Source organism: Dendrobates tinctorius, unplaced genomic scaffold (genome assembly GCF_039654945.1).
Source record: "Dendrobates tinctorius isolate UK_male_01 unplaced genomic scaffold, ASM3965494v1 ptg000082l, whole genome shotgun sequence".
Lineage (NCBI taxonomy): Eukaryota > Metazoa > Chordata > Amphibia > Anura > Dendrobatidae > Dendrobates > Dendrobates tinctorius.
In genome coordinates, this window is record NW_027361750.1 from 9,631,641 (window position 1) to 9,646,311 (window position 14,671).

Sequence of the window (14,671 nt, forward strand, 5' to 3'; positions counted from 1 at the left end):
CCAGCAGCCCCCGGGTAAATTGAGTTTGAGACTCCTGGTCTAGAGGGACTCTGACCCTGTGTCCTTGGGGCTGAGTCCTGTGACCTGACACTGAGCGTTTACCTTGCTGAGCTCTGTGAGCTTTAACAGGCTCCGGCATTTATGTTCAGCGGTAGTGCGGCTCTGTGAAGCAACAGAGTCCGCCCCTGTACACACCAGGTGACGTTAACCCGCGTGTGCCCCTCTATTGTACTGCCATATAGCGTCCGCCATTACTAGCAGCAGTTTACCACCCCTGCACGGTGGACCCCGGGCTGCGAACGCACCTTATTACCATCTTTATTATTTGGTGCGTTCCGCCAGCCCTAACAATAACTACCTTGTGTGTTGTTGCTGTGTTCAGTGTTGTCATAGTGTACGACCTGTGACAAGAAACTGTATTCCACAACCTCACAATTGTAGCAAAGTTTGGCTGTTCCTCACCCAGTCTTAAGCCTCCTAAACAGCTGTTTCTGTTTATTACTGTGTTTCAACCTACATATGTAGATAATGATTGTTATCCTCTTTGGTATAATTATACACCTGACTATAATCGTGCAAAATTCCTGACTTTGTGTAAGTGTACCTGTGACAACTCCTGGAATGGACCCTCTGGGTAGTGATACCAACCCACCCAGGGTGAGCTGACCTTGTGAGGACCACCTCCTATACAGGGACTGTCAGGGGCAGACCCAGGAGGCAAAGTACCACGACTGCTGGAACCAGGTGGTCGGCTCACAGAATACACGAGTGAGTGTGTCTAGCAAGATGCAACAGGGAATGTGCAGAAAACAAGAGAGTGCAAAGCATGGACACAGGGGCACGCAAGGTATAGGACAGTACAGGGCGTGTGCACGGAAGTACGGAGAGTTCAGGACAGTACAAGGCGTGTGCACAGGGGTACGCTGGGTACTGAGTAGTGCAAGGCGCGTACGCTAAAGCACGGTGTGTACTGGAGGGCGTATGGCGTGTACTGACTAGCATGCCCAGGTATGGAGCAAAGAAGAGCATGTACGGGAGAGCACGCCTAAGTACAAGGCTAGGCAGAGCGTGTACAGGGGAGCACGCCTAGGTGCAAGGCAAGGCAGAGGATGTGCTAACAAGCACGACAGGATACAAGGCAGGAACAGAGCGTATGCTAAGAAGCACGACAAAGCACTGTACGGAAACAGAGCATGTGCTAAGGAGCACGACAGGGCACAGTATAGGAACAGGGCATGTACTAAGAAGCACGACAGGGCACAGTACAGAGGCAGAATGTGTGCTAAGAAGCACGGCAGAGTACAAGGCAGGGGACCTGAATACGGAGCGCGGCCGAGTAAGGACCAAGCAGGGAAGCACAACAATAATCTGGTGCCTCCCATAGGAAGAGGCAGCCTGATATAGGGCAAGAGCGCTGAGACTCCGGGTCAGGTCTTCCAGGACCATAGAGATGGCGTGGCTGCAGTCAGGGCAGAGAGGAGAGCGCATGCGCACTAGCAACACCGGGCAGTCATAGGATTAAGTGTGAGAGGTGCGTGTGCGCACCCGAGGGGACCCCCGGAGCGGCCGCGGCACCGGAAGTGGGACGTCGGGCGCGGAGTCCCGGCCCCAGGTGAGAGAGGCGTGACAGTACCTAGAAGAAATGAATCTGTTTGTTCATTCTCTTCACATTTTGTTAATTATAAACCTAAACTATTAACACCTATTTTTAAAGCATTCTTAATTTGCAGAATTTTGCTTACCTGCCTGATACTTTTGCACACTACTGTAAATATATATATATATATCATAAGAAAAATCAGACTGAGGAAGCGGTTCAACCTGGAGCCTGGTCTCAGTTACTAGCCTGCAGCTCTTGTGTCACCTAACTCCAATGAAAACAGCGTTTTGCAGGGAGAATAGAATCTATTACTCATGCAACATAATCACTCCTTTCATGAGGGGCTTATGATTAAAAAACCTAAAAGAAGTATTATTAACTAGTTTAGCACCAAAGTAAAGTGATTTCTGGATGTTACATAAGAACACACGCCTGATATTCAGTGTTTAATATATTTTTGTGTAAATTATGCTAAAGCTGGGAAGGTAAAATGGGATATTTATTTGGAATTTCCTGCCTATATTTGCAAAATTAAATAAATCTCATTTAAAAGAAGATAACTGTTCAGCCGGTGTAAAACTACAAATCTAAGTAATCCAGTAAAATCACACATATCTCAATGCATCTATTTGAAAGCCTTGCTCAATATGAGAATTTTGGAGATTAGTAGCCAGTTAACAATGATCACCCTGGCTACAAATTAATTTATCTATTAAGAGCGTTTTAAAATATGGTTTGTCCAGGATTACCGGTACTTTTTCTTTTTTTAAATTAATTGATATAAAATATTATATTTTCTTATTTTTTCCTCCTTCCAGCTTGCAATGAATAATAATATAATATATGCTGTTCGTATTCAAAGATGTCCATGAGTTCTGGGTTTAGAGGAGGATCTGTGGCTGTGAGTCTGGAGGTGACTGATGAGGCCAATCTGGGCCCTGAAGGCTCGCCCACATACATGACATAAGTAACTAGATGTGGTCAGGACAGATGATACCGCTTGTGCATTGCGCACAGCTTGCTTTCTTTTTTGCCTCAAAGATTTTCCTATCTTCAGCTGCACGTGCTCCTGAGGTGACTCGGCTCCTCCAAGGTGGGTGATCCAGGCCAAGACTCTCCCATTCATTGATGTTGACTTCCAGGTTTTTGAGAGACGCTGTAAAGCAGTCTTTGTAACGATTCTTCTGCTCCCTCCGACTGCTTGCTTTCCCTGACACAGTTCTCCATACACCAGTTGTTAAGGCAATCGGTTGTCTCGCATTCTGATCACATGTGCAGCCCAAAGGGCTTGGGCTTTCAGCAGAAGTGTAAATGCAGCTTGTTCCGGGTTGGGATGTATGGTGTGTCCAAATAGAGGTATCACCTCTGGTGGAAAGTTTATCATGTCTTTTTAGGAAAGTGTGCCCATCTTTGACCCTCACCTGGTACTCAACTCTTACCTGCACCTCCAAGTAACTGCTAGCATGTGTCAATGGGTACACCCTGGAACACCGCCTCAGCAGGTGGGCCAAACCAGGTCAGGGTAACCATCGGTTTGGAGGCCCACGGTGACTTTAAGGGTTTACCATGGGAAGGCTGGATTCGGCAGACTGTGTGGATGAAACCATCTAAGATTCAACGGACAGAAAAGCGATTCCCAGCAAAGCCTTATGGAGTGCTGAGAGGGCACAGCGAGGCACATATAGTACACTGCTGGCCATCCAATGCAATCCATTGACCCATTTCCAGTTGTCTCGACTAGCTCTTGCCACTGGGACTCAATAGGTACAGAGGAGAAGGAGGCTGCCGACCTGCACAACTCTTCCTCATGTTAATCCAAGTCAATATAATATATAATTAATATATATGCACAAATACTGTATGTATGTATGTATATATATATATATATATATATATATATATATATATATATACATACACACACACAGCTCTGGCAAAAATTAAGAACCCCCTGCAAAATATTCAGTTTATCTGATTTTTCTCTTTATAGGTATATTTTTGAGTAAAATGTAAATTGCTCTATTATTCTATAAATTACTGACAACATGTCTTCGAATTTCCAAGCACTAAATTTTGTATTTATTTTCAGAAAATGAGAAATGGTCAAAATAACAAAAAAATGCAGTGTTTGCAGACCTCAAATAATGCTAGGAAAACAAGTTCATAATTATTTAGAAACAACAATACTAATGTTTTATCTCAGGAAGAGTTCAGAAATCAATATTTTGTGGAATAACCATGATTTTTAAGCACAGCTTTCATGCGTTTTGGCATGCTTTCCACCAGTCTTTCACACTGTTTTTGGGTGACCTTATGCCACTCCTGGTATAAAAATTAAGCAGTTCTTCTTTGTTTGATTGCTTGTGACTATCCATCTTCATCTTGATTACATTCCAGAAGTTTTCAATGGGGTTCAGATCTGGAGATTGGGCTGGCTATGACAGGGATTTAATGTGGTGGTCTTTCATCCACACATTGATTGACCTAGCTGTGTGGCATGGCGCATTGTCCTGCTGGAAAAACCAGTCCTCAGAGTTAGGGAACATTGCCTGAGCAGAAAGAATCAACGGCTTGATTCATATGTCCTTCGCAAAGATTAACCTGCCCAATTCCAGCCTTGCTGAAGCATCCCCAGATCATCACCAATCCTCCATAAAATTTCACAGTGGTTGTAAGACACCGTGACTTGTACGCCTCTCCAGGTCTCCGTCTAACCATTAGATGACCAGGTGTTGGGCAAAGCTGAAACTTAGGGTACCGTCACATTTAGCGATGCACCAGCGATCCCGATAACGATACGACCCGGTCAGGATCGCTGGTGCATCGCTAAATGGTCGCTAGTGAGCTGCCAAACAGGCAGATCTCACCAGCGATGCAGCGACGCAGCAGCGGTCGTTACTCACCTGTCAGACGCGGCGATGAAGACGTCCTCCCGCCCGTGTCCACGCGTTGCTCGTCGGCGCCAGCAAGAAGCCCAGCAGGAAGTGGCCGACAAGAAACGGCCCAGGACGTTCTCACGCGATCAGCGATAGCCAGCGGGGGAGCCGGTCGGAGGCAAGTATCACACATAGCGATATCGCTAGCAATATCGCTGCTGCGTCACAAAATCGGTGACGCTTAAGCGATATCGCTAGCGATCTTGCTTAGTGTGACGGGGCCTTTAGACTCATCAGAGATTACCTTACTCCAGTACTCTACGGTCCAATCCTTATGGTCTTTGGCAAACTTCAGCCTGGCTCTCCTTTGCTTCTCATTGATGAAAGACTTTTTTCTAGTTTTACATGACTTGAGCCCTGCCTCTAGGAGCCTGTTACAAACTGTTCTTGCTGTACAGTTCACCCCAGCTGCCATTTGCCATTCCTTTTGTAGGTCATTGGATGTCATCCTGCAGTTGCTGAGTGACATTCAAATAAGATGATAGTCATCCTGGTCAGTGGAGAGTCATTTTTGCCCTCTGCTGAACTGTAGGTTCGTTGTCCCCAATGTCTGCTGCTTGACCTTGTTGTAATGGACTGCTGTCTTTGAAATTTTAAGGATGGAGGCAACATGACGCTCACTGTATCCCTCTGCTAGTAAAGCCAGAATTGAGCCCTTCTTTTCCTCACTCAAGACTTTTCTTTTCAACTCCTTTGGCATGGTTAAATGCTATTTTTTATTCCTATTACTTTTGGGATATTACTAGCACTTGTTTTGCCATCCACCTTGTCCTATCCCAAGAGGATTGTGAACACCACAGCAGGGTTTTTTATACTTTCCTTTGTTAAATAAGATTTGATTCAGGTGATCACCTAATCAGAAGCACATTAAGTAGAATGAGGTGTACTCTGGTTGGAATTCAACTGACACCGGAATGGAATGGCTGTCAGACATGTAGAGAAGCTGATTTTTATAAAACTGTGCAGTGGTCTCTTATTATATATACAGCTCTGGCAAAAATTAAGTATGTCAATAATGTCAAGTGGACGCTTCCTCTAATGTTGCTGATGCTGATAAACAAGGAATTCATGTGACAACAAGTAAACAAAAGTAAAAGTCCAACAATTTTTTTGCTGGTGTTATGCAGTGACTGAAAGTTGCTCACATATTGCTCCTATTGATATTATTCGGGCTCGTTCAGACAAGCACTATAATGAATTGTGCTATCCAAGTTAAAATCAAATAACGCACTGACCAGTGTTATTCATCTGAGCTGTTCCAATGTTGGTGTTAGAAAAGTTTGGAGCACGCGTGATTCTCTTCTGTATTTCGTATGAGACTCACCTATTTGAGTCTGAGTGCGCCAAAAAAAATTGTGTTCCCTACAGATCACCTGTATTGCATCTGATTTTTATTTGCCATTATTAACATAGAAAACTGTGTAATGATTTTTAATCTGTCTTAAAATCCTTGTTCTCTGCAGCACATTGTCTTGGTAACCAGTAGATGTGCTACCGAGAACATAATGTTATTATTAATCATTCTGTGCACATATCACGGTGTAAACCAATTACTGTAAATGACGGTTTATTGACCACGGTGGGTGAGGAATCTAAATGGGCCCTAAAAGCAATAGATAAATTAATCACTCTTTGTATTTCCATATCTTGTGTCTGGTCAGCTGTTTTATGCCTGTGCTGGCTGCGAATGATGACACAAGTCCAGTATATATATCTGGATCAAAAATGCTGCATGCAAATTTTTGTGATCAGATTTTACAATTAATCTGGTGCATCAGATATTGCATAGGACCAATCCTAGAGTCAGAGCAAAAGATAATCCAAAGAAATGAGCCAGAACACATGCTGATATAAATGCAATGTGTAGGTGCACATTCACACAGTGGCCATAAACAGAAAAAACCTAGGATAAAATCAAAATGAGCAGATACCCTGCAGTACGTAAATAGTAATAGTACATGCACATAACATAGGGGGCTTAGCTCACACTATTCAAAGTATAACATCCAGCTCCAATCAGGATGGTCCCTAACTCTTATAGTTAAAAACTTAAGGATCATACTGATGTGGTCACCTTGTCGCGGTGAGATGGCTTTTATGTTCTGCTGACCAAAATAATGTCAACCAAGTCCCCTATGTTATTTACATGTACCATTACTAGTTACTTACTGCAGGGTATTTGCTCATTTTTCTTTTATCCTAGATTCAGATTAAAAGTTGTTTTGTGCCATGATAGTGCACAACTTTATCATCAGTTGTGTAGGAACCTATAGGATCAGATTCCCTCCTGTGCTTCACTACCTCGCAGTAAGGAACAACAGAAGGTTATATATATAATACAAGGCCTAACTATGTCATCTATTGGTGCCTTTAAATGATTAAACAAAACCTCCATACATTATGAATAATCCAGTGCACATAAAGCGCTGCTTCTCAGTATGAACGCTCCTTGCACTGCCCCGCTCTGTCACTTGATAAATGGTTGACATTTCATGGTCCCAGGTGAGTGCATGTTTCTCCATCTCTACATATATTGACACAGGGAAGCTGTCAGTAGCAGGGAGAGTGACAGCTTGTAAGAGGCCAGGATAATGTGGACAAAGGCTCTGCCCTTGTTGTCCTCCCCAAGGGAAAGCTGGGAATTGTCCCTTGGAACATGCCATAGAAAGTCCTGAATGCAGTGTGAAGTGGTAACATGATATACTCAGCCCATGGGCGAATATTCATTGTGTCAACTAATATATTTACTTTTCCGCACTTAATAGCTGGTGGGTCAGCAGTCAGCTCCAATCCTCAATTCTAAGGCAGAAAAGCTGCAACACGTACACAAAGTCAATGAGTAGAAAGTACACACTGACGCTTCCTGCGGCCTCTAATACCAAAGTAGCATTGTTAGTATAAAGCATATACTGGTGGATGTAAAGGCTGACAAAGTCACAAAGTAGCCTGAGCACCGACTCTGCCCTGTTCTGTTCCAGGGTCTGAGCTCCACTGAAATCTGTAGTCTATCATTTTATATTTTTTTAAAATTTCTTTACTAAGAGACCATTTTGTGCAATTCTCATGTTGCAGTCTAATATTATTAAAATATAGTTTTTAAAATTGACACATTTTAAATGTAATAAAACTTATCTTTTATACACATACTATCCTTCTCCTTTGCTATATAATCTAGAAATGCAATCAAGAAGTATTTCAGATTGCAAGTTTACTACTTTCATGTATTTTTTTAATCACTTTTACCACTATTTCACTGAGTTCAGATGAGAGTAGGAAAAAATTATCTGTTTTCAGTCTGAAAAAACTGAGTTTTTATCCGTATTGTCATTCATATACGACCCGTACGCCACCCGTGAGTCATCCGCATGTCCGTTTTATATATCCATATACATCAGATTTTATACATCAAGACTTAATAAAATATGACCCAATACAGTTTCCTATATTAATAATTTCAATGTCGCCATCAAATATTAATACAATACAGATTGTCCCATAAGGTTGAATGGGTGACTGTGAAAAACTCTCTTTTGAACAGCCCTATTGAATATCTTTTGGTCTTGTGCTGTCCGGCGGCTATTCAATTTTATCACAGACAGCACAGGAAGGTATCACACACTCATCTGAACAATTCCTTGCATACATTTTTTTTTTCAGTCCAAAATGCAGAGCTTATTCTATACGGCTATTTCTATAAGGTTATTTTGCTGATGGATCTACATGTGACGCCTCTATATGTGATCCACACAACATTGCCATCAGTATGGCAAATTTAATGGAGATGTAATTGTCTTTCTGTCCCATCAGTTTTATAGATATGCTATACTGAAGACATAAACTGATGATGCATAACACATTCATCCTTATTTCTTCTACTTACAGATCACTGAATATCACAAGTCTTTCAGTATCAGCTACATTTACTTTTTATGGCTAGAAAATCTCCATTCTAAGAGAATCTCTAACTAAATTTATATTATATATAATTTATTTATTTTTTCTTCTATTTACGATGTCTTTATGGTATGGTTTTGGCAATTTATTGTGACAGTGTTTCTTTGTTATTATAATGGCATGCAGTAGGAACAGATAGCAAAAATGCTATGGCATGACACGATACAGAAATATTTTCCCTTTGACTCATTACTTTTAGAGAGAACAAAAGTGCATCATTCGATGTACAGTAGGTGCATAAAAATGTGCCACCAGTCCATAAAAACAAATATTTATTCAATATCAAACACATTTATCCATTAGCACTTTACAAGCTTTCTTTACAGCGGCAGATATGAAACAATTTCAATTTATGGTTCCAATTTTATCTCCGGATTTTACCCATCGCAGCTGTAGCAATTTTTCGGAATTTCCACAACAAAATCTGCAATGAAAAATCAATAGCGATTCCCTCTAAGGAAACTCAATACATTTTCGATTGTTGTGAGAACTCCTAAATACTGATACCTCGACCAAGTAATAAGGAAGAAAATGAATAGAATTCCTAACAACAATTGCACATTAAACCTTATTGCTCATCCAATGCGTGCTGCCTATACATTAGATGAATAGTAACGGAAAAGATATACAATTATTGCTGCACAAAAGATATACATATTGTTATGTCACACTGTGCTCGGTAGGCATCTGCTGAGAAGCCGCTTCTTTCTGCTGCCTCACTAATAATGATTTGCTAATGGCTTGCTGGAACACACGGCCATTAATAGGAAGCAAGCCATTACCAATAAACATAGCGTGAGATGTGTTTTGACTTTTGAAAAACAAACAAAAATAACTAGTAAATTAAAAAGTTGGGTTTTTTGTGCTCGGAACATTTTTTTCTGCTTCTATTGATTTATTTGGCACAACTGGAGGTTTTCTGAGACCAAAGTGCATCAAAAATTTACATTTTTTTCCATATTAGGCAAAGGTCATACAATGAGGATTTGTTGGGGTTTTGATACTGACCACAAAAAAAATACAGCATCTTACAATTCCAGCAAAGTGAATGGGATTTATAAAAATCTCATGCCCACTGTTTTTTTTTTCCACAACGTAAAATGATTTGTTTTTTAATTCTGGAACATGTCAATGTAACTTGCTGTAAATATGAGCTTTAGGGCTCATACTCACGAGAGACTCGTACGATTCTCGTATGAAAACCTGGCACTGCTGCCGGCACTCGGACCGGAGCTTGAGGCTACATGTATTTCTATGCCAGGTTTTCATGCGAGAGACTCGCACGAGTATCGTACGAGTCTCTCGCAAGTGAGTATGAGCCCTTATTTGTGGATTTTCACCATTGACTTGAATAAGATGAAGAAAATCCACAGATTTAATATGCAGAAGCGTTTTTCGTGCATTTCCGCAATAGAAACTGAGTAAATCACACGTAATCTGCAAACAAAGCAGTTTTATTTAAAACATAACATAACTACAACATTATCTTGTTTTTGCACACTGAGAATATTATTTAAAACATGACATGCGAAAATGAGACAAAACTGAAAAAAACGTAATAAAAATGCACTAACAAAACGCAAAGAAAAAACACAAGGGACCTAATTGGTGCAGAAATGCTACAGGAAATCTACATCAACAAAAAGGCATGAAATATTGGAACTTAGCTGTAACATAACAGTTGAGGAAAATCTGCGCCATCTGCACTAGAGGCATGTCTTCCCAATGAAGTCAGCAGGAAACGTAAAGAGTCTTTGGAAGGTTTTTCATGTGGATTTTGGAGCAGATTCAGATACTCAGAAATCCTTATTCAAAAACTCAGCTTGAACATATCCTAAAAAAGGCTGAAAAAAAAAAAGTAAAACAAAAATCGTTTCAAAAATTGCATCACAAACTTAAAATTGTCAGAACCGAAATGGCACAGAAAAATGTGGATTTCACATGAGATTTTTCCACCCAAAATGTTTTTATGCACACACTCTTATACAGTCACTTGTATGAGCCTATATGTCGTCAGCAAGCCTCAAATGTGCCAAAAATTACCATAATCAAGATTATTTCAAACGTAAAAGCCACACGTGTTATGAACCAGCCGTCCCGTCTGTTATAACTGAATGTCTCAGAAACATTGCAAAACTGGTATCTTGGATTCCTGAAATTTGTTTTTTACTTTTTATACATTTACAATAATACCAATTTTTTCTGCCCATTGATTATTTGTTCTGGATATGCTCAAAACTTTCTGCTCTGTCCATAAGAATATTATATTTACAATCATAGCAAAATATAAAGTTGCTGGATGACTCTTTCGATATTGGAACATTTATCTGATAATGGACGAATATTTGTGTCTGCAGCTACCTAAAGTTGTGAGTTCAGAGTCGGGCTCTGCGCTGACCCAGGCTGAATGCTGGATGTGAACATGACGAGTTTAGGTCATTTGATATGTGGGTGGGGTGTGAATAAAGGGCAGGCAGCAATCTGAACATTTCACATGAGCTCAGGCAGGACCACCTCCCTTTCTACTGGGGTTTTGGAGTAGATGAGAGTGGTAGTGGCGGACAACAGCCCCACAGACAGCTGCTGCGTTCAGTGATGACAGATCTGCTAAGGACAGACAGACCCTACTATATCCCATGATCATCTGATCCAGGGGGGCATAAGAAGACCATCATCATCACCCAGGTCCTGCAGATCCCACACTACTGGCTGCCTGCAGGAGTCTCCTCTGGATCCAGGTACCTCCCTGCTACTTGTTATCATGTGATAGTAGTATCAGTACACTTCTGTCTTCTCGTACCCATGAAATCAGTAATTATGTCATTAATGATATTATGTGGTAAGATCTGTAGATGTATTTATAGAAGTTTATCTGGGAATATAAACTAGATATTGGCACTTTGGAGTGAAATGTGTCCAGTATTAGGCCTCATTCACATTCAGACATAAGTCATTTTTCTTGTACGCAAAAAAAAAAAGTTGGCTTTGGGTGAGAATATCATGCGTATTTGGTCAATGGAATCTTTTTCCAACAGAGTTCCTTCAGTTTTTATCATATGCTAAAAATAAATGATGGTGGTTTCTCAACCTCCTCATATCAAGTGGTGAAAAATGGACAAAACACGGGCGGCATCCGAGCGCTGTGATTTTTTTTTTTTTTTTATGGACCGACAGACTTTCACTGATAGCCTATAATGGGCATGAGGTCTGTCCATGAAAATCACGGATAGAGCTCCTACGAGAACATGATGTCTGATACCTAGATGCCTCCATGGTCCGACCAGCATGAATTATTCCTATAGACATGTAAATGGACAAGATATCTCCCATTTAGTATTAGGAGATGCAAACTGTATATCTGTCTTACAAGGCTGCGGTCATTTATGTTTTCACATCCCCCTTTTTTTTTTTTTTTTTTTTTTTTTTTTTTCTTGGAGCCCAAAAATGAATGTGTGTGTGTGTGTGTGTTTGGTTTTTTTTTTTTCACGATAATAGAACTAGAAGCAAACTGATAACTAATCAGCAGGATGATTATTATAGGTAACAGTTCTCGCTACACACAAGGTATTATGTCTGTACATATATATTTATATTGTATTTTGGAGTGCTGCCTCTTGATTATATATATAATATTTGGTACAAACACATTAAAAAAACAGTCTATAATTATGATATGAAGACATCATCTGTAAATTGTAAAATGTTGATAATTACCGTAAAAATATTCTGTAAAAATTTCTTCAGCTTCAAAAATAATCATGGACAAGTCAAAAAAGTGTCCTATATTTACTGACTGTTCTGACAGGTTGGCATCTCTGCCATACACACACAATGATGTAATTTGTGTGCAGGATATCCTGGATGTGTGAGATCACATTATACTGTAGGGTATACAGAGCTGGGTGATAATGATATATGGGGCTGTATAAGTGTGTGGACAAGCTGATGGAACATGCAGGACGCAGGGGTAACACTATGGGACCACAACCCCGGGAGCGCATACATGGGGGCCGGGAGGTACCGAGCATTTCCTGTGGATTCTGCGCTGCTTCCACAATTTATAATGCAATTCTAATGCAACAGATCTGCGCCTAATTTCCTCACAAGCGTCAAAGCCTCAATTACACAAATTCAGCAGTGGCGACATAAGGAGGGAGCGCAGCGTAAAGGTCCATATGTTGTTCTGTAGGAAATATCCATTTGAGGGTTTCCAGATATATAACTCGGCGTTCAGTGAGGGAGTTCTTGTTATTGTAATGTGCTCTTCAGGCTATGACTTCATGGACCAGATTGTGTTACTGTATGTGTCATGTGGGTAATCCATATAGATGTAATGCTCCTTCCATTGTAGACGATGGAACTACAGGTACCAGCAAAGCTAACAGCCAAGTGTCTATTCAGTCACTTTCCTCATTTCTCACATTTCTCCTGCGCACACTTTCACATGTAAACAAGATTGCAGAAAAGAGTTTTAATATTTCCCTTACACTCATGGTTATGATTTTTTTTATTTTTTCATTGCTTTTTTTAAGTATGTGTGTGTGTGTGTGTGTGTGTGTGTGTGTATATATATATATATATATATATATATATATATATACACACACACACTTAGGTTTCTAAATAGGAAGAAAAAAAATTTATGAAAGAATAACCCACGTACAGAGTGTTGTGTTTGGACTGAAAACCCTATGGACATCCACCCCTTACCCCCCCCCACCAAAAAAAATAATAATAATACAAACTGTGATATGGTTCCATAAAAATGTCCTTTTTGTAGTACAATTTGGATTTTCACGTTGAGGGTTCTTTGCACCTTAAAAAAAAAAAAAAAAATCACTGAGCATCTTAGAAGTTCTGCTATTCTAATTAGCTTTTTTTTTCTGGCATTTCTGCAAATAGTTGTTTCCTGAAAATGAATAGGGAGATATTATATACAACACAAACATTTGTGTGACCTTTTATTATTCATTTGTGTTGTTTGTACGTGCATTATTGTATACTGTGGTTTTGTTTTTTGTTTGTTTTTGTTTTTTTAGGAATTTTGCTGTTACTTTTTTCACATCTCATTCATAAAGGAGTCTTTGAATGATATTGTCTATGAATCACATAAAAAACTTACCCAAAAAAGCACAGGCAATAAAACAGATGTATAAAAAAAAGGAACTAAAACCAGTCAAAATTGACAAAGAAAGAACATGTAAAACAGATTATTAAATATTTTTTTGCCTGCAATGCTGCAAAAAATGCTTTACAAGTGTCAGAAAAGCCCACTGCAGAAGAAGTAGAGTTTTAATTACAAAATCCCCCTACACTTATGGCTTTAAGAACAACTGTTTATAGTGTCAATGTTCTACCTCTGAAACCACAAATTATATTTAAAGATTATTGTCCCCCCCTTTCTAGATCGTTACCTGTATAATAGAAGAGTCTGAGGGTTTATGCCCATGATAATATCAGATCAGAGTACACAGTTTATGCAAGGTCTGTACACATTTCATCAGGTTGTCAGGAGGCCCCGGACTTTTCACATCGGCGTCTTTCTAAATCCTTCCTTTTCTTTGTAATCTGAAAAAAAACAAAAAACCTAATATAAGTTAATCTGCCCAATAATACAGACAGCGTAAATGTGATGGTGACAGATCTGAGTCTCCAATCCTTTCTCTGCTACTTCTCAAAATCACTGAACATTGACATTAAAAAGATATAAACACTTTTAGCAAAACGTGTAGCTTATATACGTATGCTAAAAAAAGTGTAATTTACCGTGCCAAGCAATAGAAAACATTGATATAGAAGTCACTTATCTGCTTATTCACATGACCTCAAACACAAAATCTCCAGGTAGGAAAAGTTTAGAGATAGAAATATGAAATTAATAATATGACATTGATAACATATAAAAATGACTTGTTACATTACATTAGTGAAAGGTTGGGCTCATGCAATGCGTGTAGAATAGGGATGAGTGCGGTCCAATTTGTGATCAGACATGGCTGTTTAGATGGATCATTTCTCTCTTCATCTGACTGTCCGTGAAAAAGAAAAATCGCAGCATGCGCCACTTCTAGATGAGAATCACTCTTTCAAGTGGCATCTGATTTTACAGATTCAGTTTTCTGGAGTTATAACAGAAATGTAGTTGATCATGTACATATTTTAATCTAAATGTATGAAAACG

General features: G+C 39.8%; 1 protein-coding gene and 1 long non-coding RNA gene across 5 annotated transcripts in view; one reads left to right on the plus strand and one right to left on the minus strand.

The window, feature by feature from the left end:
• TCF24 (transcription factor 24) overlaps positions 1–14,671 on the plus strand; it is a 62,302-nt gene that overhangs the window by 25,312 nt on the left and 22,319 nt on the right. For 3 of the 4 annotated variants that reach the window (XR_012233818.1, XM_073583887.1, XM_073583889.1), the window contains exon 1: positions 11,033–11,228. The exons of the other annotated variant lie outside the window; for it this stretch is intronic. The gene's annotated coding sequence lies outside the window, so the exon portion shown is untranslated. Of the gene's footprint in view, positions 1–11,032; positions 11,229–14,671 lie in introns of those variants that run through there. 4 annotated transcript variants of the gene reach the window in all.
• LOC141096955 (uncharacterized) lies at positions 10,034–14,543 on the minus strand. Its single transcript, XR_012233819.1, has 3 exons — positions 13,905–14,543; positions 13,236–13,306; positions 10,034–10,334 (listed from the first exon to the last, which is right to left on the minus strand). It is a non-coding gene; the product is annotated as an uncharacterized lncRNA (long non-coding RNA).